Source organism: Ambystoma mexicanum, chromosome 8 (assembly GCF_040938575.1).
Source record: "Ambystoma mexicanum isolate Mex_15411 chromosome 8, UKY_AmexF1_1, whole genome shotgun sequence".
Classification (NCBI taxonomy): domain Eukaryota; kingdom Metazoa; phylum Chordata; class Amphibia; order Caudata; family Ambystomatidae; genus Ambystoma; species Ambystoma mexicanum.
In genome coordinates, this window is record NC_090929.1 from 110129327 (window position 1) to 110155856 (window position 26530).

The 26530-nt window shown below is 47.8% G+C and overlaps 1 protein-coding gene across 19 annotated transcripts in view; it reads right to left on the reverse strand.

Moving 5' to 3' along the window:
* The window catches only part of GAPVD1 (GTPase activating protein and VPS9 domains 1), a 1092811-nt gene extending 1074993 nt beyond the window's left edge, over positions 1-17818 (reverse strand). For 9 of the 19 annotated variants that reach the window (XM_069609429.1, XM_069609428.1, XM_069609424.1 and 6 more), the window contains exons 1-3: positions 17685-17817; positions 12929-13028; positions 12521-12608 (exon numbers count right to left, since the gene is read on the reverse strand). The gene's annotated coding sequence lies outside the window, so the exon portion shown is untranslated. Of the gene's footprint in view, positions 1-12516; positions 12609-12928; positions 13029-17684 lie in introns of all 19 variants that reach the window. The other 10 variants (XM_069609426.1, XM_069609418.1, XM_069609421.1 and 7 more) reach the window with 6 other exon arrangements.
* Between the last annotated feature and the right edge of the window lie 8712 nt (positions 17819-26530).

The window sequence follows — 26530 nt, forward strand, 5'->3', positions numbered from 1 at the left end:
ACAGCTGAAGGCTGGGGTCTTCATCCTCTTCCTCATCAGGCTGGTGACCCTGCTGTTCTTCTTCCTCTTCATCAGAGAGGAGTGCTGTAGCTGTACTTCTTCGTCCTTTTCATCCTGGTAATCTTAAGGCCTGGTGGCTGTGACTGTGCTGCAGGTGATTGCCTGTGAAGGGGGACACTGTCATCGCCGTCTTCGCTCCCATGTTGGACATTTCTTTTCCCTGGACGTGGCTGGAGGTTTGAGTTGCGGCCCCCAATCTCCACGCTGGGGGTGCCTGTGCGCTCAAACTCACGAGTGACCCTGAGGATCAGGACGGTGGACAAGCAGCAGCGGTGCAATAGCCTCCTCTGGTTCAAGCGGGAGCCCTGCCCCCAGTGCCGCCAGCGCCGCCAGTGGTAGTACCGATTGCCCTGCCAGGACTTCCTGCCATGGCCCATGCACGTGCACATGCGGCCCTGCAGCCCATTCCGGAATTTGATGTCTCGGGCCCGCCTTCTAGCTTGGGGCCCAGATGGAAGAGGTGGGTTGACCACCTGGACATGTACTTTCGGGCTGCACAAGTGACAGATGACAGCAGGCTGGCAACCATGTTGTACTCAGCAGGGCCCTGGGTCCAGGAAATGTTTGAGTCGCTTCCGGCAGGGGATGGATCCTATGATCAGGTAAAGGCTGCGCTTCAGGCACACTTTCTGCCCCTTGCCAACGCGGACTACGAATGTTTCATAATGTCCGCAAAACAGAAAGAGGACGAGACTTGGACACCTTTTATGGATGCCTAAGGCGCCTGTCGCTGGCCTGTGCTTGGGGAGATGCGGCCGACATGATCAGAACCATGCTCATCCAGGCGTGCTCCTCGGGCAAGCTCAGGAGACGGGTACTAAGGGAGCCCGGAACCCCACTCCAGCGCATCCTAGAACTGGGGCGGTGCCATGAGGTGTCTGAGGCTCGGGCAGCTAGAATGGAGGCTGGGTCGTGCTCCGTCAAGACCGAAGAAGTGTGTGCCATGTGGTGTGGTGGCAGAGGAGTCAGACGACCTGGTATTGGACCCCGGATAGAGCTGGGGAGTCCTGCCAAAAGTGTGGGTACGACCTGCTCCACCCAACAGAATGCCCTGCGGCCGGAAGGACATGTGGAAGGTGTGGGCTGCCGGATCACCTCGAGGGTGTGCAAGGCGGCCATGCCTGTGATGGTGCCGAGAGGCCAGGCCCGGTCCGGGTTCCTTCACCAGGGTCGCCCGCCGAATGGTGCCCAGGTGGACCAGAGTGAAGAGGATGCCCAGGTGGAAGAAGTGAACATTTTCTTCGTCTCTAGCGTGGGGGTCCTGAAAGGAAAGAACAGGAGACAGCTGAGGTGTGTGGAGGTCAATCGGTCTCCAGTCCCAGTCTTGGTGGACACGGGAATGTCAGTCAACTTGATGGCCCGTGGGCACTATGATGCTATGGACACGCCTCCCAAACTGGTCGCGCCTAAAGCTCACATCTTTGCCTTTGGGGGTCTGGACCCTATCCCACTGGACAGTGTTTTTGTGGAGAAGGTGGAGCATGATGGTTCGCAGATCACTGCACGCTTCTACCTAACGCCGGTAAGCACGAACACTTTGCTAAACTGTGCAGCGGTGGAGGCCCTCGGCATCGTCAGTTTTGCGTACTCCGTCTATCTGGAGAATATTAATGACCTGCTTGAGAAGTATGCCGCCCTATTCAGTGGGATTGGACAGATGGCCGGTGACCCAGTGAGGTTACATATTGATGAATCTGTGCAGCCCATCGCCCTGAAACAACGCAGGGTACCCTTTCACCTTTGTGAACATGTGGACAATGAGCTGGATTATCTAGTCAATCTGGACATAATTGAGAAGGTGTGAGGGTCCGACTCCCTGGGTGTCCTCGATTGTAGTGGCGCGGAAACCCAAACAACCAGATGGCGTCCGAATCTGTGTCGACATGAGGCTGCCAAACAAGGCCATCAAGAGGGAGAGGCACCTCACCCCGACGATTGACATCAATGCCGAGGTGCAGGGCGCTCGCTTCTTCTCCAAGCTGGACCTCCGAGCGGGCTACCATCATGTGGTCCTTCACCCCGAATCGAGGTATATCACCACGTTTACAACGCACCGAGGTCTGTACCGCTACAAAAGACAGTTTTGGTGTGTCCTCGGCGGCGGAAATCTTTCAAAATATCATCCGGGGCGCCCTAGCAGATCTACAGGGCATTTTGAATATCAGTGATGATATCCTGGTGTTCGTCAGGACGGAGGTGGACCACCTGCGGAGGCAGGCGAAAACGTTTGAGAGGCTGCGGTCACTGGGCCTCACCCCCCCCACAAGGAAAAATGCGAATTCTTGCGACCATCGATCAAGTTCTTCGGCTTTGTGTTTGAAGAGGGAGGGGTGTCACCAGATCCCAAGAAGGTCCAGGACATTAAAAAGGTGCAGCCGCCGGAATCTGTGTCCGATGTGCGGAGCTTCCTTGGCATGGTTACGTACTGTGACCGGTTTATTCAGAATCTCACCTCCAGATCGGAACCGCTCAGAGCACTGACAAAGAAAGATACCACCTGGCACTGGGGCCCGCTTGAGCAGGCGGCGTTCAAGGACATCAAGGGTGCGCTAGCAGCGGACGACACCATGGAGTTCTTTGACCCGGCATTACTGTCGGAGATCATTGTGGACACCAGCCCGTTTGGCCTGGGCGCCGTGCTGACGCAGATTGATCGTGATGGGGGTGTCTGCCCGGTGGCCTACGCCAGCAAGGCGCTGTCAGAAACCGAGCAACGGTATTCGCAAATCGAGCGCGAGGCACTGGCGGCGCTCGGGCGCTGCAGACACTTCAGGCTATATGTCCTGGGGCGCCCGGTGGCGGTCATAACGGACCACAAGCCATTGCTTCCCATCCTGGCCGGGTCGTCATCCAAGCCGCCAGCAAGGATTGAGCAGTGGATGCTCGCTCTCCAGGAATACAGGGTCATCCTGGAGTATCAGCCGGGGGCGAACAATGCGGCAGACTAACTCGACAGCCGGGTGCGCCTGGAGCGGAAGACAATGATACCTGCGCTGAAGAGGCCGATGAACATGTCCGCATGGTAGTGGAGGCGTCCACCCCAAATGCGATGCCCCTGGAGGAGCTCGAAGCTGCCGCGGCAGAAGATGAGTGTTTCAAAATCTTGAGACACTCCATGCAGCAGGGCTCCTGGAAGTCGGTGCTGGAGGCCCTGGCGGGGCGCACTCAGGAGGCCAGGACCGGACTGGATCAGCTATGGAAGGTCCGGGAGGAATTGTCATTCTACGCGTCCGGCCTGTTGCTCAGAGGCGATCGCATTGTCGTGCCTCAATCCAAGGTGAAGGATGTAATCACGTTGGCCCACCGTGGACACCAGGGCGCCGCCAAGACCAAGGCCCGGTTAAGACTGAAAGTATTGTTCCCGGAACTGGAACGGAAAGTGGATGACTTTGTGGCGGCCTGTGTCTGGTGTCAGGCGGCGTCTCCTGCAGTTAGAGCCGGTCATAGAAGCGATGCCTCAGGGGACGCGACCCAGGGAGGTAGTTCATGCGGACTTCGGCTCCACCACGATGGGCACCCACTTCCTGGTGCTTGTCGACGAATACTCCGAAGTCGAATTCGTGGCGTTCAAGCACGTGGAAAAGGTGTTTGCGGCCCATGGTTTCCCACACACACTGCGCTCGGACAACGGGGCGCCGTTCCAGAGCGAGCGGTCCTCGGAGCTGATGGAGAGCTGTGGGGTACTGCACAGGAAGATCACCCCCCTCTGGCCAAGGGCAAATGGCGAAGCCGAACGGCTGATGAGGACCCTGAACAAGACCTTCAGAATTGACCAGGGCCAGTCCCTCCAGAGAGCCCTCTACCAGTTCCTGAGGGTGTATCGCACCACCCTGCATGCCTCCACTGGAGTGGCCCCGGCTGAGGCGTTATTCAAGCTGTGCCCTCGGGGGCTGCTGCCGGAGGTGGGTGAGAAAGAGCCGGGGGTAATCGACACCCAACAGGTCGAGGCGGACCGGCGAGCAAGGATTGAGCAGGAGAACATCAGGCGAGGGCTTCGACCGCAGCGGCTGGAGCCAGACGAAGTCCTAATTCGAAATAGACACCCCCATGGGAAGCTCTCCCTTCCGTATGAGCCGGAGCCGTTGGACGTCGTGGCAGTCAAGGGATCATGGTGACTGCCTCGGACGGAAGGTCCGCTGTCACCCGCAAAGTGAGCTTCTTTAAGAAGCTAGGGGACCCGAGAACTGACCCCCCCGCCCTCCTGATCCAGACTTGCTGATGATCCCTGAGGACGGAGGAGAGATACCCTGCATGTCTGAATCCACGGCCCGGGGAACACCTGTGGACAGATCACCCGTGCCGGAGGTGAGCGGGAGGTACCCCCAGAGGGCTGGGCGACGGAAACCCACTCACCTCAGCGACGTGTTGGGACACTTGTCTAATCGGTCTGAGGCCGGGAACTGTTAAGTAAGGGGACCCGGGTGGATGCTAATAAAGGAGAGTGTGGGGATTTGTTATTTGATGTTTTGCATTAGTATTGTGATTTGGTTTGTAGTGTGTGGCCTTAAGGCATTTGTTGTTGTCCCCCCGAAAAAGTAGGAGTGTGGCACTGCCCGATGACGGGACGCACACGCAGCGGCGTGACGTTGCACGCCGCCGCGTGCAGCATAAATCAACAAGGCGTTCCCGGCGCGGTAGTGCGACCGGGAAGCCCGAGCCAGAAGGACGTGTGCCGTGCAAGTCCTTGTGTGCTGGGTGCCTTACGGGTACCGCTGGGGGGACAGGACACACCCCCAACACCACCCTTCTACGCAATAAGGAACATGATATACTTGTGCAACAGAAATCAAGCAAGCCTTCTAAGACCAACCCACCCCAGCTCTATCATCATCGCAGGGGATTGAATGCGGAAGAAAAAGGCGGGTACTACAACTGGAGAGCTCAAGACCCTAAGAGGGCACCATGCACCCGGACTTCCCCACCTCATGGGCCGCCTCGACTCGTACTCGCTACTCAGGCCCAAGCACTGCTCTCACTTACCCCGGAGCCCTTACGCGTACAGACTGCGGGGAGGTGCCCGAAAGTAGAATGCCGTTGTTGGAGATCCAGGCATAACGCTACCGCTCCTAGGCCAGGCAGCACCACCACGACTCACAGTCAGCCGGCCGACACACGCTCTGCGTGTGCGCACAGCATGGGCACACCTGGCGCCGTTTGGGAAATCTAGTTCAGGGGACCAGCAGAATGGTCAAATACGGCGGCCATCTTAGAACATGTCACCTCCCTCTTTTTGTCTACAAGCAAAATTGAAACGGAAAAAAAGAATTACAGAAAATAAAATGGAAAATCACAATCTTACAACTTACTTAATTTAGTAAGCTGGGTGCACAAAGTAAGCGTGATGAATTGCCATCCGTCAAGGGTGTAGAAGCCCTGACTGTTTTGATTTTAGGTAATTTCATCTCAGAAAGGGTGGCCTGCCAATCCAAAACCCGCCCCTTTCATAAGCTACATGCCAAAAGCATAGGCAATACCTGTGACACCATCAGTTTCCTGATCTGCAGCTCTGGGTCAGAGGTCACAGGTGCCATGTTTGAAGTCTGCTGTGACAGCGAAGTCGAAGTTGCTGCAGTGCAGAGACTGCATTTAAACCTGCCCCTCTGTCCCAAAACTACATATGTATGAGAGTTGCTATCCTGATGGAAGTTTTAAAGCAGGGATGTCATTTAGGGGTCGCTGGGGGACCGAACTGCTACCCCTGAGGTCTTCCATGCTACCCCTCTGGTCTTCCTTGCTACCCCTAAAAGAAAAAAGGAAAAAAGGAAAAACTTTAAAAAAAATTGAGGCTCCTGGGCTATGGCCAGCAGCATCCTAAGTCAAAAAGGAAGATCTTCCTGGAATCATTCTCGAGTCATCAGGTGACTCCATCCTAGAGGCATCCATGGCTAGTTCAGGGAGATCATCCGAAACCATCCTTATGTGTACAGGCTGAAATATTCAGATGAGATTACTCTAGAGTTATCAAAGAAACTACCCCAAGAGGAGTTCCGATTACTTCCAGTGATGATCTTGTATTACTCCAGGATGACCCCCCCATGACAACTTCAGGGATGGGTGGGGATTACTCCAGGATGACCCCATCACAACTTCAGGATAGGTGGGGGATTACTCCAGGATGACCGTGTGACAACTTTAGGATGGGTTTGAAATTGTGAACCATTATTGCAGACAACTTCAGGAGGATGTTGCTTTCAAACGATTTAGGAAAAGGGTTTTGATTCCTTGTGTGTAAGATGGGTGGCATTACTATATGGGTTAGACTAATGGATAGTGTACTGAAAACATGGAATTTGCAGCCGTTACTTGTCATCTTTGCTAGAGCACTCAAATGTCATTAACTAAGGTTTGCTGATTTAGTAAACAAAACTACAAATCAACCCCACGTCACGAACCAACCTCTAAACTCCCTCATTTCATATCTCACCTCTAGCTAACATGGCATCACACCCAATAAAACTCCCACAATTACAAATCACTGCACTAAAATAAACACTTTCAGTGACCTAAACAGAAGGTCTACCTGCATGACAAGACCGTCGATCACTTCACCCAATATCATTATGAGCAGCTAGCAATTAGTTCGACCATTCACCACACCCAAGAAAACATTAGCTGACCCCCAACAGAAATCCAATAGCACAAAAACATGTACCATTTACAAGTTGGCACCAACCTACAAATTCACCAGATCAACTATAATAGTTCCACACACAAGAACACTTGCATCTTCAGTTTCACAGAGCAGCATGTGAGCTACAATTACATCGTAGATTAGTAGCAGTGGCTGATGTAGCAACCAAACGGTTGTGGGGAGGTTCCAATTCCATCGTTTTTTTAAAAACTGTAATCTGCAAGATTGCGCAGGTGTGTGGTAACGTGTAGGTGTCACTTTAACAGGCATGACCGTCATACTGTAACAAGAACACCCTGTTAAGAAAGACGTGGTGATAGAGTTGAGCTTGTCAAATTAGATCTGTCCGACAAAACATTTGTAGCAGACAATTGACGCGTTACTTTATAGTCCAATATTTTGCAGTTGTTGCACAGCTACATCTCTGGGAACTGCAACATTACAGAGACATCTGCCAATTTAATGCTGCGTTTATCAATTGTCCAGGTGAATTAATAGGCAGGTTCTGAGGAAGGAATGAAGAACACTAGCCATCCCTGCCAAAAAGGTTTTTCAGCTTTTGTGAACAGCCATTAATACATTTTGTAATAGTCAGTTTTCACCCATCAGCTTTTACAATATAATTCGGTTTTTTTCACTGCATTTTCTTTTTCCAGATTCCACCAGTAGCTGCTTTTTCTTCTCTACCTTTCTTTTTAATGCCTCAATTATAGCTTTTCGTTATCTCATCAAATGTTTCCTGTGCCTTAATACTGTTTCTTGGCTGCGGGTATGAAAAAGGCAAGTTGAAACTTCATAATGTGACTACCAATACAACAAACATTTTGCCTGAGCTGTACAATGGGGTGACTCCCCTTAAGTGTGACCCTATCTGCTCCCTTGGAGTTTTGCTTATTCTTGCTCTCCTTGGCGCTTTCCCTCCCTCCCCATGCAGCTACCCACAACTCAGTGTAGCTGCACACATAATGTGTATGGGTACATACCCTTGAGAGTGGGCCATGACCACTATAATTTAGAAATAGTGGCAAGCTGCATCACCAATTCCAAATGGTCTACGCATAAAGACCTTGAATGAATAGGACAAAACGGATTTGCGAATCGCGCTCTACCTTGGACATCCTAAATTAGTTCCCCAACCCGTGGACTACATTTTCTGGATTCCATCTAAGGTGTTACCAATCCAGGATGTCCAAGCACTACTAAAGACTTTTAGCACAACGTGCCAGCCATTGACAGGTCTCTCGGGACTCAACCCTTTAATCATCAAGTACTCTCAGAAAATTGTTTCAAGATATTTTCATAATCAACTTCCAAACCTGGTCACCATACCAAGTGTTCAATTTCAAGACCTTGAAGACGGCTAAGGTCGAAACATGCGTCGGCTGACTTTATGGGAATAAATTCACCCACAGATGAATACCCCGATGATTTGGTTTTACTTTCATTCTAAAAGACTTTATACCTAACTTTAAGGAGGTAGCGAGCGATTCGCAAATAGAAATCCATTCTCTGTCCTAGCTGCACACATACTCTGACCTGGACTACGGTCCCCGAGGGCGTTCAACCCATAGCGCTTCGCCAATAACACAAGAGAAATCAGTAGACCATCAATAGTTACTCTAGAGGAAAGAGATGCTGTAAATGAGGTGGGCATTGTGTAGTATTCATCTGTATGTGTGAAAAAGAGGAACGACTCCACATAGGGACGTCTGATGTACCCTCCACCCCCAAAGATCAAATAGATTAAAGAAAGAAAGAAAAAGAAAAAAAAAAACACATTGCGTACCTAACTAGAAAAGCACGACTCCTTGAAATCCTTTTCTTCACGTATTTCTCTTCTACTTTCATCGATACCCTCTATCAGCAATTTGCAATTAACTTCACCAGGAATTGCAAAGGCTCAAATTCCCCATCCTTTCAAGTGCACAGAGAATTGATTTGTGTTATTGTCTAAAAGAAAATATGTAACTTTAGTATGTGTCAAGTATTTGTGAACCAGGTCTGTACCCAAAACCATTAATTTATAGTGGGCTTGCTATGGATGTTCCTGCCTGATGTGTCCCGATTTAGGAGTGAAGCGTCATTGGTGCTTGGTTAGCTTCCACCCATTGTGGCTTTAACTAGTTGCTCGGTTTGCAAATTTAGAGGTGTGTGTGTTCTCTTGAGGCATACGTTCTAACTGCAGAGCTCTTGTACCTAAAATGCTGCAGTCATTTTGTGTGTGACCTTTAAAAGACAAACACATGTTTCAGTTTCTTAAATGTAAATATTAACCATAGAGAGCCCCACCTTGCAGACAGCAACATGTACAGGAAATAGGAGGGTATGCAGTGACAGACCCCATGACCAAAGTGATCTTTACTGGGGGAACAAAAAGAAATTATTATACCTTAGCAGGAAGGCCTTTTTTAATATGAGCCAGGCACCATCCTCCAGAAGGGTCACAAGCCCCCCCGGCCCCAAATAAGCATCGCTAATGTGCAATAAATTATGCACTACAGCTGAACTAGTGCAGCGCTTATAGCAGTGGAAAAATCCTGCAAAAAAGTAAACCAAGCCATGGGTAAACTTTGCAGAGGCATGGTTTCTCACACATGTACCACGGCTGGATACATGTAGATAACCTATTACGTAGAGTGTCGGGTGCACCTATTTGAGGAAGACATGGACTTTGTGTGGAACATTGTAGGGGCATTGGAGCAGCAACAACATTAAAGCCAGAGAGGGGCAGCCAGTAGGAGCATTTATCCCCTACTTGGCAACGGTTTGAAAGCAATCAGCCTGATCCGTATCAGTCATTGTGTGGAACTAGGAGTCGCCCCACCCACGAAAAGGGGGCGTCTGCATGCTGAACAGCTAAGGCGTCTTATGGCAGAGGCCTTCAAACTGGGGGGCCCAAAGGATGTCAGTTGGTGGGGGGCTTGAAGGATTATAGTGATTTTTTAATAGAAAACATAAGAATTTGTGGCGGGGGGCAGAAATGATTTTACTCAGGGGGGCTGGGGGGTCCGCATAAAAAGGCTTGAAGACCACTGCCTTAACCTTTTAACTGCCATGGGTTTTCCCCCCCAGTGCCAAGGCCTTTTTTGGCGATTTTGGTATTTTGCCATTCAATGCCTTCTAACGTTTTCTGTTTCATTAACCCCTTAGGTGCCAAGGACGAGGTATCTCATCCTTGGCAACAGGGAGGTAATCCCAAGGACAAGATACGTCACCCTTGGCAAACGGAATAAAGTGACCTCCCACTTTCTAATAGCAAAGCAATTCACAGCACTCAAGCCCAGGTCAGAAAACTCCCGCTACCGCGCCAGTCCTGGTACACAAGGCTGCTGAAAAATCCAGACAAGCAAGAAAATAGCTCAACATCATTTAACGAGAATGAACTGGTCCCATCATTACATAAAAAGAAAAACCATAAAAAGCATTCACCCCAGATCAACAATGATCAAAAAAGATTTTTTCAGAATGAATGACAGGGATCACTATCCCTAGCAAGCATTCAATAAAGTTTACAGGCAAACTTCTGAGGTCAAGTGGTTGGGGGAAGAAAAAAAAAAAATCCATGCCTTGAAGGGCCAATAAAAACCCTCCGGGAACCTAATCAACCTATATAAAGAATGTGACATAAGTATAACTAGAACATGCAGTAATCCAGAGTCCCTGAAACTTACATTTGTATATATTAAATTATGTAGCAATTTCCCCAAAGTGTTGAACAAACTAAAGATGAGTAGAGCATGATTGGAATTAGAACACGGTCCCCTGCGCATAAAGGCTGGCACAACTAGCCCTACTGTGAAACGAAAAAGCAATGGAAAAACGGGGGTGAACAATTCATCTATGTGCCCTTTAAAATAAATGCCGTCAAAAGCTCTGCCTCGCGGGGATAGCGTCCGTAACTTCCAGCCAGCAGTGAAAAAATAATATTCAAAAGCATTACAATATAAAATGAGTCTTTGAATGCCAGACAATTCGCTTTTTATGGGGGGGCAGCTTTACAGAAACTCTTATGGGAAACTCTCCTTTAATGCAAATTCAGTTGCTGGACAATCAATGGATGCCACTTTTTTTTAGTTGGCTGGTGTTCAATGTGAAAGCAATGAGATCAGGTTGCAAGCATTGCCAAGAGAAATAAATAGATGGGGGGCATCTGTCACTGTTGGTTAGAGTCGTCTTTTTCTCTCCCTTCTTCACGAGAGCTTGGATGGCCAATATCTGCAACCATTCTCTGTGCGCCGAATCACAACAGCAAATCTAAGCCCAAAGCACCATGTGCCACCAGAAGGAGGAAAGCAGGAATCCAAGAACTCAACCAGCCCCAGCCTGAGACTACACCTGGCGGTGTGTGCAGCACACCCTGTACCAAACAGCGGCTCTGCCACACACTTCAAAACTTAGCTAGCTTTCATGCTAGCCAAACAAAACGTTGCCACTTGGCACCCTGCTTCAGAATTAAGCAATATTAAAGATGCTGCGAAAGTCGCACAAGCCACACATCAACAATCACCACACAAGGGAAATCTATACCAGCAGGTGTCTCTGCACTGGCATGCAGCTGTCTGGCAACGTATTGCAAATTACAAGCATTGTGCCCTCCATATACAAGAGACATTCTCACAGGGGCTATGCGACACTGCAATGTTCTTAAGCAGACGACAAGAGTCAAATCTTGAGTATCGCTGGGTCCGTGCAACTCTTTCCTTCCCAGTAAAGCACCGGAATGATTTCGCTCCTACCGACTGAAGGTGCGGTCATGTGTACGAGTTGTATATGCACCGTACCGGACACACAGCAACATCGCACACAAGGGCACAGCAAGCACGTGGATAATGGACCACACTAAAGCAACCAGGGATTTTGCAAAGGTTTGTTTAGTACTTTAAGCTTCTGCCGTTTAAGCCCACACATGCACTGTCCCCTAGGGACCAGGGAGGATAAGTGCTCATCCAAGCTAGCAATATGCAACATATAGGTGCCAGCAAGATAGCAATTAGGTTTTAAAATATTTTCTTGATAACAAGGTAGTCACTCTACGGACAGTGGTCTTGTGGTCTTCAAACTTGTTTGACCCCCACAACCCCTCCCTAAGAAAAAGGTACCTGGCTTGGGCCCTCTCCACATGAACTCCAAAATGTTTATCCGGTGTAGAATGGTGCCAAACATTCTTTCAAAATCATGGCTTGCAAAAACTAAAATAATTTAGAGGGCAAACATTTGTAAACGCAGCATTCAGAATTTTTTGCTGCAGGGGACGTGACTAAAAGTAGCGTTGGATATTTCAGAGGTCACAGAGCGGTCTTTTTAAATCGACACTCCTCCCCCACCCCCAATCGGTACAGTGAAAAAGATATTTTCTTCACTTAGTACCAATGATCCATCTAAAAAAGGAGCCTGACTCTGAAAACATTGCAAACCCCCCCACGTTAATTTATGTCACGTTATTTTTTTAAAACCATTTTAAGTTTTCAAAAATTAAAATGCTTTAAAAGATTTAAATTGACAAACCACCACATAAGATTTAAAACTAACCACGTGAAAAGGCTGTGGGGGCGAAAAACAAAACCATGTGAACAGCTTGGGGGAAAAACAAACTCAGCAGTAACGGGTCAGAAATGCTGCTTGGAATTAAAAAAAAAAAAAAACACCAAATTGATACAAGTCTCAGAAGACTCCTTGTTCAGATCCCTGTTCTAGCTCAAATATTTTGTTAAGTGTGGTCCTGGACTAGGCCACAGGGCAGCGAAAACCACACCTGGATACACATTGCACAGGGCCGATATAAACCTTCAGCACTTCTACTCAACATAGTGGGAAGAAATCCTTACTTGCCTGCCTGACTGGGTGAAGTGCTTCACTGGATTTTTCTTGCTGGGACACAGGTGGTTAGGTTGACACACCGACGCTTGGAGCGATGCTGCTGCAATGAAAACAGTTAGTCAAGGATACATGGGTCTACCTGAGACTTCAAAAATGAGCAGGGGTTAAAACCAGCTCTTGGGTGTTAAGCATCAGCTAGTAAGCAGGACGTAACGCTGTGAAACCAGGAGAGAGTACACAGTGCACTGTAAATGCAACTCCCACATGAGACGTGAACTTTTCATTATCGCCTCAAACTGGACATGAGAAAGGACAGCCTCAAATATAGGTTTGAAATCCCCGATTAGGACTCCTACTATACCTTTAAAATTACCCCACCCACAGCAAAACAGAGTTGTTTTTAAAAAAAGACATTCTTACCGGTGGAAAGTCCTAATACAGATGTCAGGATTTTTTTATGGTGCCATTGCTGCTGGGTACTTTGCTGTCCAAGATGGGAGGATTAAGCCAATTTGTGTTCCTGCAATTGAAAAAGTACAATAAAAAAAAAAAAAAAAATTATAAACGTACCAGATTGACCGTACCAATATGTGCGCATTACACTCTGCCAGTCGGCACACATCCTCCCCCGCACACATAAGGGACCAAGGGTGGAGGGTCCAACTAGGAAATCTCCAAAAGTTCCCTATAGGCCAGTCCACCCCAGCTGGTAGAGAGAGCAGTCAAGAGCACATACCTGAAAATGTGACTCATACTCAGTCACAGAGACAAAAAAAGAGCATCAGCTTGTTATAGGTTAACATTAACAGTTGTGAAGTCCAGCCTGCTGGCATTAAAATCATTCATCTACATATCTTACATAGAATACGACACAGTAGTTCTTAACTCACCGAGCCAACTTTCGGAAACATCGAGTAATAGCCATGTACCTTATACTGCAGTTAGGTGACAGCGCTAACGTAGCAGCAGACTGCCGCGGCTGCCATGCCAGACACGAGGGCCCCTGGCTTCTCTGCAACATATGGCCACATGCAGGCAAAGGCCTGGCACCCACAGCAGGATGATATACATACATTCCACTTTAAATCACTTCTATGGCAGCGATGCAACCAATGTACTGTTCGTAATGCAGTGATTTTAGTATATCATGGGATGCATAGACATGCTCTGTAGTAGAGCTCCCAGGGTAGCTCAGCAGGTTGACAGACCATTGCTGAGACTGTGTTTAAGGTTGAATTTAACCAAAACAATAAAAAAAATATGCAAAACTTGTTAATCGATAGGGCTTTTTCCAATTACTTAAGGAAGTGCTATAAAACGTGTTTGGCTAAGGGATGGGTTGGGGTATTTCTGCCTCCGTTTGGCACCCATGAACCCAGTTTAAATAACCTAATAACTGCCGTCAGCACAATGGAAGCATTTATTTGTAAACATAACATCTTTATGAATATAACCTGTGATAAAACACAAAGCAAGAGGCACATAAATTGTATTGGTGTGGTGCTCAGAAAAAAAATAAACACATCCGCCAAAGAAAACTAGTTCAGCAGCGTTGAGTTTGGAAATTACTTTTTTCCTTTGAATGTGTAAAACGCACATTTGAACAATAATGTGTCCAGCATGTAGAATGCCCGTTTTCAACAGTGACCACACACCTCCCCGCCACAGTGACGTTCATGGCCCATTGATTTCCTTGGTGTTGCTTTCAGGACAGAAAAAAACAAACTGGATGAGCAAACAGAGGCAGGAAATGCACGAGTGACGGCTGGGGAAAGGAGCCCTGCTTAGATTAGGTCACCGAGCCCCTAGCTTCCCTCTGCAAAGCTGGGGGCTTGAGAAAGCCTAGCCATGGCTGAGGCAGGCCAGGTCCTGAGATCCGGCCAGACATCTGATGCTGGATCTTGGACCCGGCCAGCACTGTCCCATGGACCAGAGGGGTGATGAGGCAGATTTGGCTACCACACGGCAGATTGCTGGAGAGCCCAGCAATCTGCTGTGGGAGAGCTGGATATCATACAACACTGGTAATGCATGCTTCCGTCGCCGCTCGCCCCTTCTTCCCCAATGGCCAAGCAAGGTGGGGGCACAGAAGGTGAGGGGTCCAGGGGGAGCCAGCATTGCAGTGATCCAGCCCCCCTGCTAACCTTTCCCCACGCGTTAGTCTTTGTGGGTTCAAAGGGTGAGAGGGAAGCAGAGGGACCGACAAAGGCCTGAAACGCTTGCTTCCCGGCACTCCGTCCAACTGTGGTGTGGCGGTCTGAGCCGAGAAGCGGCATCCCTTACCAGGCAATAAGACGCTGGCGTCACCAGCAGGAAGCAACAACGCAGCGTGGACACACGAATTAAATTCAGGAAAGAGCACGTCCAAGCTGCATTTATTTCCCGTGCCCTCATCACGTTGCACTGACTGAGCATGTATTTTCTCTTTTCTCGCTGTCCTGGATCACACGCCCCACAGATTGAAGACCTCTGCCTACAGTATGGCTATTTTTTTAGGGCTAAATACTCATGTAGTCTTGCCAGCAAGATAACCATAGGACTTTGCATTTTCACTGTATACTAGCAAAGCAACATGCAGGCACCTAGTCAGTGAGACAACGCAGGTAAATCACGGAAGTCGCAGGGAAATGAAGGAAGTTGGTCCTATACATAAAGTAAGAAATATGGTGGTGGTGGGGGGGGGGTCAGGGAGAAGCGGGGGAGGTCAAGAGACATCTTGTGGTACAGACTCTGGCAGGTACAGCTCAATCCACTGCCTGGCGGCGCTGAGCAGTACAGTCAGGCACATCTCCCTGCAATGTTCATAACCCCTCACTTCGTAAAGGCAGTAAAGTTACAGAAATGATACCATGGGAACTGCATGCCGTCATAGTGAGCTCATTGCTGTTATAGCAGTGGAAGCTGTGTTGCGCAGATAACGGCAGCACTGGTCATTGGGCCTGCTCTCGTCGGATCTGCGATCCGGCACCAGATGTGTAGCCGGATCGCGGGATCTGGCCAGAGTCAGCCGCCGCAAACCCATGCTCTGCGTTGGGTTACTTTGGGAAAAAAAGAAAGAAAAGAAAGCGCCCCCGGCGGCATGGAGTAGGGGGGCGGAGCAGCTCATTGCTGCCATGAGCACTCTGATGGCTCCGCCCCCCACGTGTACACAGCAGGACTTTGCTTTTCTTGCAACTGTGACCTGTATCAAACTAACTTCCTCTGGTGACCCCGTGCAAGGTGCACAGGGTCACCAGAGGAAGTTAACAGTCAGCCACGACCCAGTTTATTTATGCAATGTTTGTCAGATACATGGACCCGATATTCATTTATGCAATGTTTGTCGGAATGCATAAAAAAAATATACAGGTAGCCGTCAAACATTGCATGAATAAATACCCATATTATCAATCCAACTATACCACACGATGCAGCCACCCAACTGCGTTCAGAGGGGAGCTGCGCCGGGTGTGGTTCAAGTAAAAGAAAACGTTGCTTATGGTGAAAATCAGCAGGTTTTAAGAGTGAGGTTGCTGGGCAATCCCTCGGTTTAAACCAGGATTTCCCCACAGATTATTTGCTCTTTCACCATTAGCTAGAGTAATTGCTCTTTTTAATGATTCTTTAACAGTCTGCTTAAAATAAACATCTGTATGAGCTCAGGTCACAGTGTAGACTAACATTGCTGTTGGTAGTTTAGGTGCACAGATGGATGGTACGGTTTGCTCCCTTGTACAAGTGCGGGTCGGACTGGGCCATAAAATTGTCTCGGGCACCAATGAAAAAGTGGCCCATGGTTGTAAATGGAAATTCATTCGTTTTCTAGTACCCAAGGGGGGAGTTTTTTTATTTTTATAAAATGGGATGCAAATTGTGCATTTTAAAGAAGATTTACTCAGCAACACTGGACAAACCTATTATCAGCATAGTGACGCAACTCATCACCAGTGCCTTTAAAGTGGAATTGATATATACCTTGGAAAAGAAGCAGCATGAAAGAAAATATTTTGACATTTCCTTTGATCGGAGGTCAATTGCCAGCTCCACCCCCCAAACCCCTCCTCTTTGGGCACCGCCGGCCCAAACACCGCCCCCCACCAAATGTTTTCAATTTCCACCACTGGATAATGGTGAAGATAGCGGCAGGCGAATCTGCCCTGAAATTCCCTCGGCGTGTGCGGCACGGCCATAAACCACTTCTGTTTGGGGGTGGGTGGAGCCGGGGATGAGGATACCAGCCAAGAAGACACAGAAAGATCCGCTGTTGGTGCAATTAAAATAAAAATAGGAAAAACAAACCCCATCGGAGTTTTTTCTCCCCCGTTCCCCTCCCTTGCCGCGCTGAGCGCAATATAAATAAAAATATCATTAAATGTACTTGGCACTTCTCCGAGATGATTAATTATAAAATGCGCAATAAAAAATAAATACTTGCCCGTGCACGGCGTGGACCACTCCTTCCTCCTAATCCTCTTCCTAAACACGTAGACGACCCACGTGAAAACGTCACGACGACGTCACAAAAACAAGTCATTAAGCCGTAAAGGCATTTCAGAAAGTATCTGCAAACTTTTACACAAACACACCTATCGGGTCTCATAGGGACTTTAAATGTGTGATTGTAAATGAAAGCAATACAAGGCCTCCGTTTAGCCTTCTGTGCCACACACTGCAAAGGGGTAAGTGAAAAATTCCCTCCCCGGGGAATGCCAGATCGCCCCCACCCCCGCAGGAGAAATAAAGAACTGAACTGTCATGTCTGTCAGCAATTCGTACCCATATGTGTCTGTCTGCATGAAACATATATCCCACTCTGCTGCACATCCAGCGGGAGGATAACTAACTGTCCACTGCTACAGTGGAAGTCCCATCGGGATGGGAGGAACGCACTGTGCTGTGCCCAGCCCCACTCCATAAAACACACGTCGCACATCTGCATGAGAAAACCCCACAACGAACTGAAGCCACCTGTACTTTAAGTAAATCTCAACCCCCAAAATACGCAATACCCCCTCCCCAATATTGCCTCACCCCTGTGATGCACGTTATATATCCCAAAAATACACCGAAATAACGGGAACAATCCGCCTGTATTTTGAGTAAATCTCACCCGATGCACATTATAAACCATCAAAATACACAGAAATACCCCCCTCCCCAATGTTGACAATCAAGATGAGACAACTTTAAGACTTACCAGAAATCAAATAACAATCACCGATACATGTGCTTTGCAAAGGAGGAATCGCTCCCAAAACGCCTTTCCTTCCAGGTCGTGCAAAAATGATGATGACGTGAACGTTGAAACCCACGTGAGGCAGAGCAGCCCACGTGATGAAGCGGACGTTGAAACCCACGTGATGCAGAGCTGCCCACGTGATGAGGTGGGGGCGGGGCCTTGTTATGGTCCTTTTCTCAAATAGAAACTAGACACTACCATTTAGGAAACGCGCATGTCTAGTTTCCAGGCAGCAACAGGTGAGTGAACAGGTGAGTGTATGCGATTCAGTACTTGTAGTGAATTTTATATGCATTTCTTTTAGCATCCATCAACTTAGACGTTCTCACCCCATTGTTGTTATTGTTAAGAGGAGCCCTTTTGCAACCTCTAGGAATGCACGTTGAAGCTGTATTCCTTGTATTGTACTCATCACATGTTGAAATTAAATATTGTAAGTACGTGATTTTCTAAACATCTGTTTTTCAAATTACACGGGGCAGCCTGTTGTTGGTATTATAGACGCAATAGCTGCTCCGAAGCTCATTTATTACAGTACGGTTCAGGCTCTGCAATGCCTGCAGAGGCAGTAACTGCTGTGCAGCTACTACACACATCCTGCTCTAGTGTAAGTGACTATATATATATATAATACCTGCGCAGGCTAAGGCTCGCAGACGCGGTAACTGCTGTGCAGCTACTACACAGACCCTGCTCTAGACCCTGCTCTAGTGTTAGTGACTATATATATATATATATATATAATACCTGCACAGGCCAATGCTCGCAGACGCAGTAACTTCTGTGCAGCTACTACACAGACCCTGCTCTGGTGTAAGTGACTATATATATATATATATATATATATATAATACCTGCGCAGGCCAATGCTCGCAGACGCTATAACTACTATTCAGCTACTACACAGACCCTGCTCTAGTGTAAGTGACTATATATATATATATATATATAATACCTGCTAAGGCTCGCAGACGCAGTAACTGCTGTGCAGCTACTACATAGACCCTGCTCTGGTGCAAGTGACTACATATCTAATAATACCTGCACAGGCTAATGCCTGCAGACGCAGTAACTGCTGTGTAGCTACTACACAGACCCTGTACATATATAATAATACCTGCACAGGCTAATGCTTGCAGAGGCAGTAACTGCTGTGCAGCTACTACACAGCCTGCTCTGGTGCAAGTGACTACATATCTAATAATACCTGCACAGGCTAATGCCTGCAGACGCAGTAACTGCTGTGCAGCTACTACAGACATCCTGCTCTGTTGCAAGTGACTACATATATAATATTTGCACAGGCTAATGCTCGCAGAGGCAGTAACTGCTGTGCGGCTACTACACAGACCCTGTACATATATAATAGTACCAGCGCAGGCTAATGCTCGCAGACGCAGTAACTGCTGTGCAGCTACTACTCAGACCGTGCTCTGATGTAAGTGACTACATATCTAATAATACCTGCACAGGCTAAGGCTTGCAGAGGCAGTGACTGCTGTGCAGCTGCTATACAGACCCTGCTCTGGTGTAAGTGACTACATATATAATAATACCTGCGCAGGCCAATGCTCGCAGATGCAGTAACTGCTGTGCAGCTATTACACAGACCGTGCTCTGGTGTAAGTGACTACATATATAATACCTGCGCAGGCTAAGGCTCGCAGATGCAGTAACTGCTGTGCAGCTACTACACAGACCCTGTACATATATAATAGTACCAGCGCAGGCTAATGCTCGAAGACGCAGTGTAAGTATGAGGCAGACAGCAGCTGTCTTGAAGGAACTTAAATTGCCTTTATTCAGGTTCACAAAGAAGAAAAATAAAAATGATTGTTCAAAGTTCTTGAATAGAGTTCTTTCTTCTTCTGTGATAAGGATGAACCAAGGAAAGGTGACGCCTAGTCTTCATACGCCCAGAGCGTTTCTGGTGCAGTTCTCTCTCTCTCTTCCCCGGTGTTCTGCAAGAGAAGCGGAAAAACACACACAGTCTTTCATCAGTTTCATCCTTATATAGGGGGTGGGGCTGTGTGGACCAATCGGGGCTGTTCTGGCCTCTTTTTCTATAAATAGGCCCCCAAGCTCCGACCCCTTTCTCTTTGCCCGTGGTTTGCCATGCAGCGTCTCCCGTCAACACTGGAGTTTTGCAGGGTACCTCGGTCTGCCTGTCAGATGATGTTATTAACACTTCCGTAGCGTTGTACTTCCCACCGGCAGGTGAGCTATGATGGGGAAATGCAGACTCGGATATGTGTAACTTAGTGACGGCATCCGTGGGGAAAGGCGCGTGGCGCATGGCTGCAGGGGAGACGGGAATGTGCAAGAGACCGTGACCGCCTGCCCGACTCTTTCTCTGTGTGGAGCCTGCGGTCACATGTGAAGGCTTCTCGTTAACTGTGTCCTCCTTATATAATGACCCTCTGTGAATGAAGAGTTTGGGACCCGCCGGGTCTTTATTGTTCGGCTCCACACGATAAGGGAGCGGGAACCATCAGGCTGTCACTGCCTGTTTCCTCGGCTCCCAGCACTGCTGGGTTTAGTCCAGGAAAGTGTTGCCACTGTTCCCTCTCACGGTGGTGATTCCACCATTTCTCCCCTTCTTCCCGTTCCTCCCTTTCCTCCCGTTCACACGCAGTAACTGCCGTGCCAGCTACTACACAGACCCTGCTCTTGGTGTAAGTTACTATATATATATATATATATATATATATATATACCTGAGCCAGATAATGCTCGCAGACACAGTAACTATTGTGCAGCTACTACACAGACCATGCTCTGGTGTAAGTGACTACATATCTAATAATACCTTGACAGGCTAAGGCTCGCAGAGGCAGTGCTGTGCAGCTGCTACACAGACCCTGCTCTGGTGTAAGTGACTACATTTATAATAATACCTGCGCAGGCCAATGCTCGCAGACGCAGTAACTGCTTGTTAGGGAGAATTCTCTGTAAAGGCTAATTTCCCAAACCTAGTGAGTCCCCCAGCAGCTTTGCGGGATTTTTGGGGTTTATTTTTTTCTCCTGCTAAGAGTGAGACTCTTTTACTCCCACTCTTCGACATGATTTGAGGTGTTCCTTTTGTCTTTCCATGTGTTTTATGGGCTATGGGGTCTTTTACTCCATAGGGCCTCATGTGTTTTTGATGTGGGTTACACAGCACCCTCCATGCCGTAACCCAGGGGTGTCGTAGCAACCCCCAAACATAGACTCCATACCCTGGGATTGACTACTGTCCCCCAGGGCATGTAAAGTCACCATTGGCTTTACTAGTCCCAAATTATGAACAGAAACCAGTACAAACCATCATATTGTGGACGTACTGGTCGGGGCAATTCGATTGCCCCGGGGTCTGTTGTTCGAGGGGGCACGTCTCCGCCCCCCCTGATCGAGTTTTGGCTGGTGGCAGTGGATACTACTTTTTATATTCGACCGCGAATATATCTCTATGGGATTTTCCCATTGTTCGAGGCTACCAAATTCCTATAGCCTCGAACATACCGCTGGTTTATTTATTTAATATTAATTCACCGGTTGGTATTTTTTGCCAGAACTCTATTCTAAAATGGCGTTTGGGTTCTCTTCTGTGACTCCAACCCAAGTCGAACCCTTTGTTCCACTTTTTGGCGGGCTTCTCCACAGAAGCCTCCAAAAGTGGTGCCACTCTGTCTGGGTACCACAGGGGGTGCGGGAGGGGGTTTAGGCACCCTGGACTGAGTTGCCTTGCAACTCAAGTCGCACTCTTGTGTGATTGGCCCAACCACTTAGCATGTTTGATTGACAGCTAGGCTGAATGAATGGGTGTTTGCTGCATAAAAGCAGGGCTTTGGGGACTGGAACTTCAGAAGTCACCACAGGACCTAAGAATCCGAGGAGGGAGAAGCTGAGCCGACCTGCAATGACAACACCACTGGTGGAGCCCTGCTGAACCATCTCACCACTTTTTCCGATGACAGAGGAGATCTCCAGTCCGGAGAGTCTTCTTCCTTTTGACTGGAGGGGATAACCAGTTTTGACTTCTTTTCACCTTCCTGGAGCATCTCGTGGCCGCCTTGCCTGTGCCAAGCACCCCGGCAACCGGAATACCGCGGCTTACCACTACCGCAAAGAGAAGGGTAGTACCTTTTAACCGAAGAAACCCGCGGCTGGTTTCTTCCCTGGCAGTGCAACGACCTTCATCTTTCCTCCATGGCGAGACCTCCTCCTCCTCTGGACGAAACACCGACTTGCACCCGCTGCCAGGAACAACTGCCCCCGCTGGAGCTTCCTTCACACTTAAGGTACTGTGTCCCCCCTGGCTTTCCTTGCGACAGATCGTTCGGGGTGACAGTAAAGCCTCGACTTTCTAACCTGGGCTGGCCTGGGACAACCTAGCTAACTTTTCCTGACTTTAATTTCATTCTTTGTGTGCAAACTATCTACAAGACTCTTTGGGCATAACCCCACTGTGTGAACCTGGACCCCTTCTGCTTGCTCTCTCCAAGAGTGGGCCTTGCAATTGACTTCCTGGCTCTCCAGTAGAACTCTGCCTATCCTGCCTTACTGTGGTTCTTTTAAAAAGTATTGAAATTTGTGTGCTTCCATAACTCTGCCTTTTTCCCTCCCTTTTTAATAACTTATTAGAGTGCCATCTTATGTTAAGCGCTCACCTCTGTCTGAAAATAAGTGGTGTTTCTCATTAAGACTTGTCTAATAAGTAATTAGGGTTGTATATATATAATAGTGACTGTGTGCTGAATTTACTTACCCCTTTGTTGCTAGTGTAATTTACAAGTGTGTCTTTAAATAAATAACTATATACTTTTACACCAAAGCTCTGGTCAATGTTTGATTGTGCTACTGTATCTCTGTACCTATTGTGGATACTCAATATACTGCTTAACTCTTCTTGAGGGAAGTCTGACTGCTCAGCCACAGCTACCAAGTGAATCTGTGTGGTACAGACTGCTACCAAGGGGGTTTACTGCCAAACACCTGTAGTCTTAAATCTTTTGCAGTGGTCCCCAAGGGAACTGCACAGGTTTCTGCCTAACACTGCTGTGCAGCTACTACACAGACCGTGCTCTGGTGTAAGTGATTACATATATAATACCTGCGCAGGCTAAGGCTCGCAGACGCAGTAACTGCTGTGCAGCTACTACACAGACCCTGCTCTGGTGTAAGTGACTACATATCTAATAATACCTGCACAGGCTAATGCTCACAGATGCAGTAACTGCTGTGCAGCTACTGCACAGACCCTGCTCTGGTGTAAGTGACTACATATATAAAACCTGCGCAGGCTAAGGCTCGCAGACGCAGTAACTGCTGTGCAGCTGCTACACAGACCCTGCTCTGGTGTAAGTGACTACAAATATAATTATACCTGCGCCGGCTACTGCTTGCAGACGCAGTAACTGCTGTGCAGCTACTACACAGACCCTGCTCTGGTACAAATGACTACATATATAATTATACCTGCGCAGGCTAATGCCCGATAAAAGGCAGTAACTGCTGTGCAGCTGCTACACAGACCCTGCTCTGGTGTAAGTGACTTTCACAAAGTGTTTGTGTAGGGGTGATGAATTTTTCTATGAATTGTTTGCCGATTCTTGTGGCGTAGTAGTTTTTTTTTTTGTTGCTTTGAGGACTGTTGCTTTGTACAATTTGAGTTGTCTTTGGTATTTTATTTAGTCTTGTCTGGTGTATTGTGCTCTCCATTTTTTTTGGTGGTGTTGCTTTGAATGTTTTAGCTGGTGCTAATTGGTCAATGGCCTTGGTGATCCAATTGTTGAGTTTGTCTTCTGTTGTATCTATGTTTGTATCAGTGGGATCTCTTTCACCTAGGTTTTCGTGGGGGGTTGATAGCATGGCGGCCTCGTCTGCTAGTTTTGTTGCAAAGTTGGGGTTGTAAGAAGATGGTCTGTAGATCAGTAGGAGTACTATGTTGGATTGGTCATTGAGTTCTATCTTGATTAGGAGGGATTCATAGTCTTCCGCGTTGGTTGTGATGATTCGAGATGCTCGGGTGTGTTTTTTGTGTATAATTCCGATTCCACCTCCTCTTCGGTTTTCTCTGTTGGCGTGTATTAATTTATAATTGTCGGGTATTGCTTCGTTCGCGATGGCTTTATAGTTGTCTGATAGCCAGGTTTCTGTAAGGAAGAGCACGTCTGTGCCTCCTTCGCTTAGGAGGTCATTGGTTTCTGTTGAGTGTTTTGCCATGGATCTAATGTTGAGGAGGCTGCAGTGCAGTTTGCTGGATTTCCCTTTTGTGTTGGTTAGTATTGTTTGTTCTGACCAGTGTGTTGCTGGTTGGGTTTCTGTTCCAGGTGGGTTTTTCCTGGTTGAGTCTTTTGGGTGGGGTGGTTCTTTGTTGGTCAGTCTCTTTGTCAAGTAGACCGATCTGGTTTATGGCAGGGTTGGTTCGTTTCTGGGTTGTGAATAGGGTCGCTACCCCTCTGTTGTTCCAGTCTTGGTGATATAGGGGGTGCAGAGTGAGTGTGATGGTTTCCAATTTGTTCCTTGTTCTGGTTGGGTTATTGTCCATGGTGGAGACCGGGTTGGGATGGTTTATCCGTTTGGTATCCTGGTTGGGTCTGTATTCGTGAAGCTTGTTGGCTGTCGGTTCATTGTTGCTGTGCTGTTTTTTACCACGTTGTCGTATGTGGACAGGTAGCGAGCATTGTAGTCTGTCTTTGTTCTGTTATTTGTATGTCTCCTTGGGCCATCTCAGATGTTTGTCGAGTTTTTTGGGGTTGTGGGATCATGCTGGTGTCCGTGCCTTCCTGAGTGGTTTGGGATTTCTTATTATTTCTGATGTCTTTTCTGGCTTCTTTGTCTTTCTTGTTGTGAGGCATGATGCGTGGGTTGTGTTCCTTAGTGGGCGTCCTCTTTCGATTGGTGTTTTTCATGGTCTTTTGGGTTTAGTCTTTGATGTTTGTGGTTTGTTGTTGCTTGTATTTGGTAAGTTGTGGGTAGCTGATGGGATTTTGTGGTTCAGTTTGTTTATTGCTTCTTTCTTTTTTCGATCCTTTTCTTTTGATTTTATTTTTTTTATCCTGCAGGTACTTTTCGTTATGGTTGTTGATTATTGTATTTTGCGCAAAGCAAATATGAATATTGTGTGAAGGAGTGCATGTGAATACTGGCATATATTTGTGCAGTCATGTTAGGGAGAATTCTCATTTCTGTGATAATTCCCTTCAACCTTAGAGACCCCCCGCTCTTTTGCTGGACTGTAGGACTTTTTCATTTTAACCCTGGAGTGAGACCCTTTCCCCCACTGCATCATGTGTTTTGACCTTTTTGGATTATGTGTTTTCACTGTTTTGGGAGTCTGACAAACTCCATATGCATCTACTTTTTGTATGGTGACACACACATCATCTTCAGTGCAGTGTCACTGAGAAATCCTTTAGATTTCTCATAAGGTTTAAAATACATTTTCTTGTGTGAACTACTGTTCCTAAGAATAGTAAAGTGAAAATGACTTTACTTACCTTTTCTCTTTGTGGGTCCAGCACACAGTATCTTATGTGGAGTGCTGGGGAGTTACCTAGTAGCCCCTTATCCTATATTCTCATATAACATTTGTATGTTGCCCTCCCTACTTTTAAATGACTAGTGGTAGTGGTTTAATTTTTCCTACCATTGTTTTTTTCTACCGCACGCTGAACCCTCACCTGCAGCATAGCACCCAGGGGTGACCATTTTATCAAAACGGTCCCTGTCTTCTTTTTTTGCCATTTTCTGTTTGTGAGGTCTTTCTTGGGTTTTACTCTGTGCGTCAAACAGATTGAAGCCCTTTGTTTGCCTTGCCGTTGGCGCACTTCAGCCCTGAGTCACGCCTCTGGCTCCAGTTTGTCTGGATGTTTGCCTGTCCTTTGTCTCTAGGAATGCCTGAATGCAACCAGTCCTGAATGACTGGCTGGCTGTCCTTTCAGGACAGCGACCCTGATGTGTGATTGACAGCCTAGGCTGTGCATGAATGGGAGAAACCTGCTTAAAAGTCGAGGGTTTTGGGAATAGAGGCAGAGTCGACCACTGGGAGAAACGCCCGACGAAGAAACCATGAACAAAGCTTGCTGCATCCTCCTGGACCTTTGAATTGCGTGGTGAAGCCCTGCTGCTGTGCTGAAACTCCCTTTTCAGACAGAGAAGCTCCGGAATGGACTTCTCCCCTTGGGTTAGTGGGACCAACTAACCCGGAGACGAACTCCACTGGACCATCTTCCCTGTCTGGCTATACTTCTTCATTGCTGCAAGAACATAGTGCCAGGGTTCGAGTAATCCATAGTCGAGTGAAACGTCTGAAATCCGGCTCGAAGCTCCAGGAGTCGCCTAAGGACCCTCCAGAAGCAGGACAACCAGACCTAGAGTCCACTCATCAGACCCAAGGAGTGAAGGAAGCCCAACCGGTACCAGAGATCCGCAACAGTGCTGTTTACTAAGCGCTGAAACACGCAAAGTGCTGCAGAACCGAAAAGAGCCCGTAGCCGCCAACGACCTCCGACGTACCACCGCAGGAGCCCTACAGATGTCCCCACGACTAAGGCTCAAGAATACGGGGTCTGCAATGCTGTAGCAGGACAGAAGCCAGCTGGACCACTCTTCTTCAAACCAGAGGTACTGTTTAGACTTAGGGTACTTATCTCATTGTCTTGTAGCCTTGCTTTTCTCAGTTGGGAATTGCAGTGGCTTACTTTTAGAGTTGGAATCAACTCGGTTTTTACAGCTTGCGACCCTAACAAGTGATTTTCTAACAAACTCTCTAAATTTGTGCAATACATTTGATTCTAAGAAGTGCCTCAGCTCCATAGACT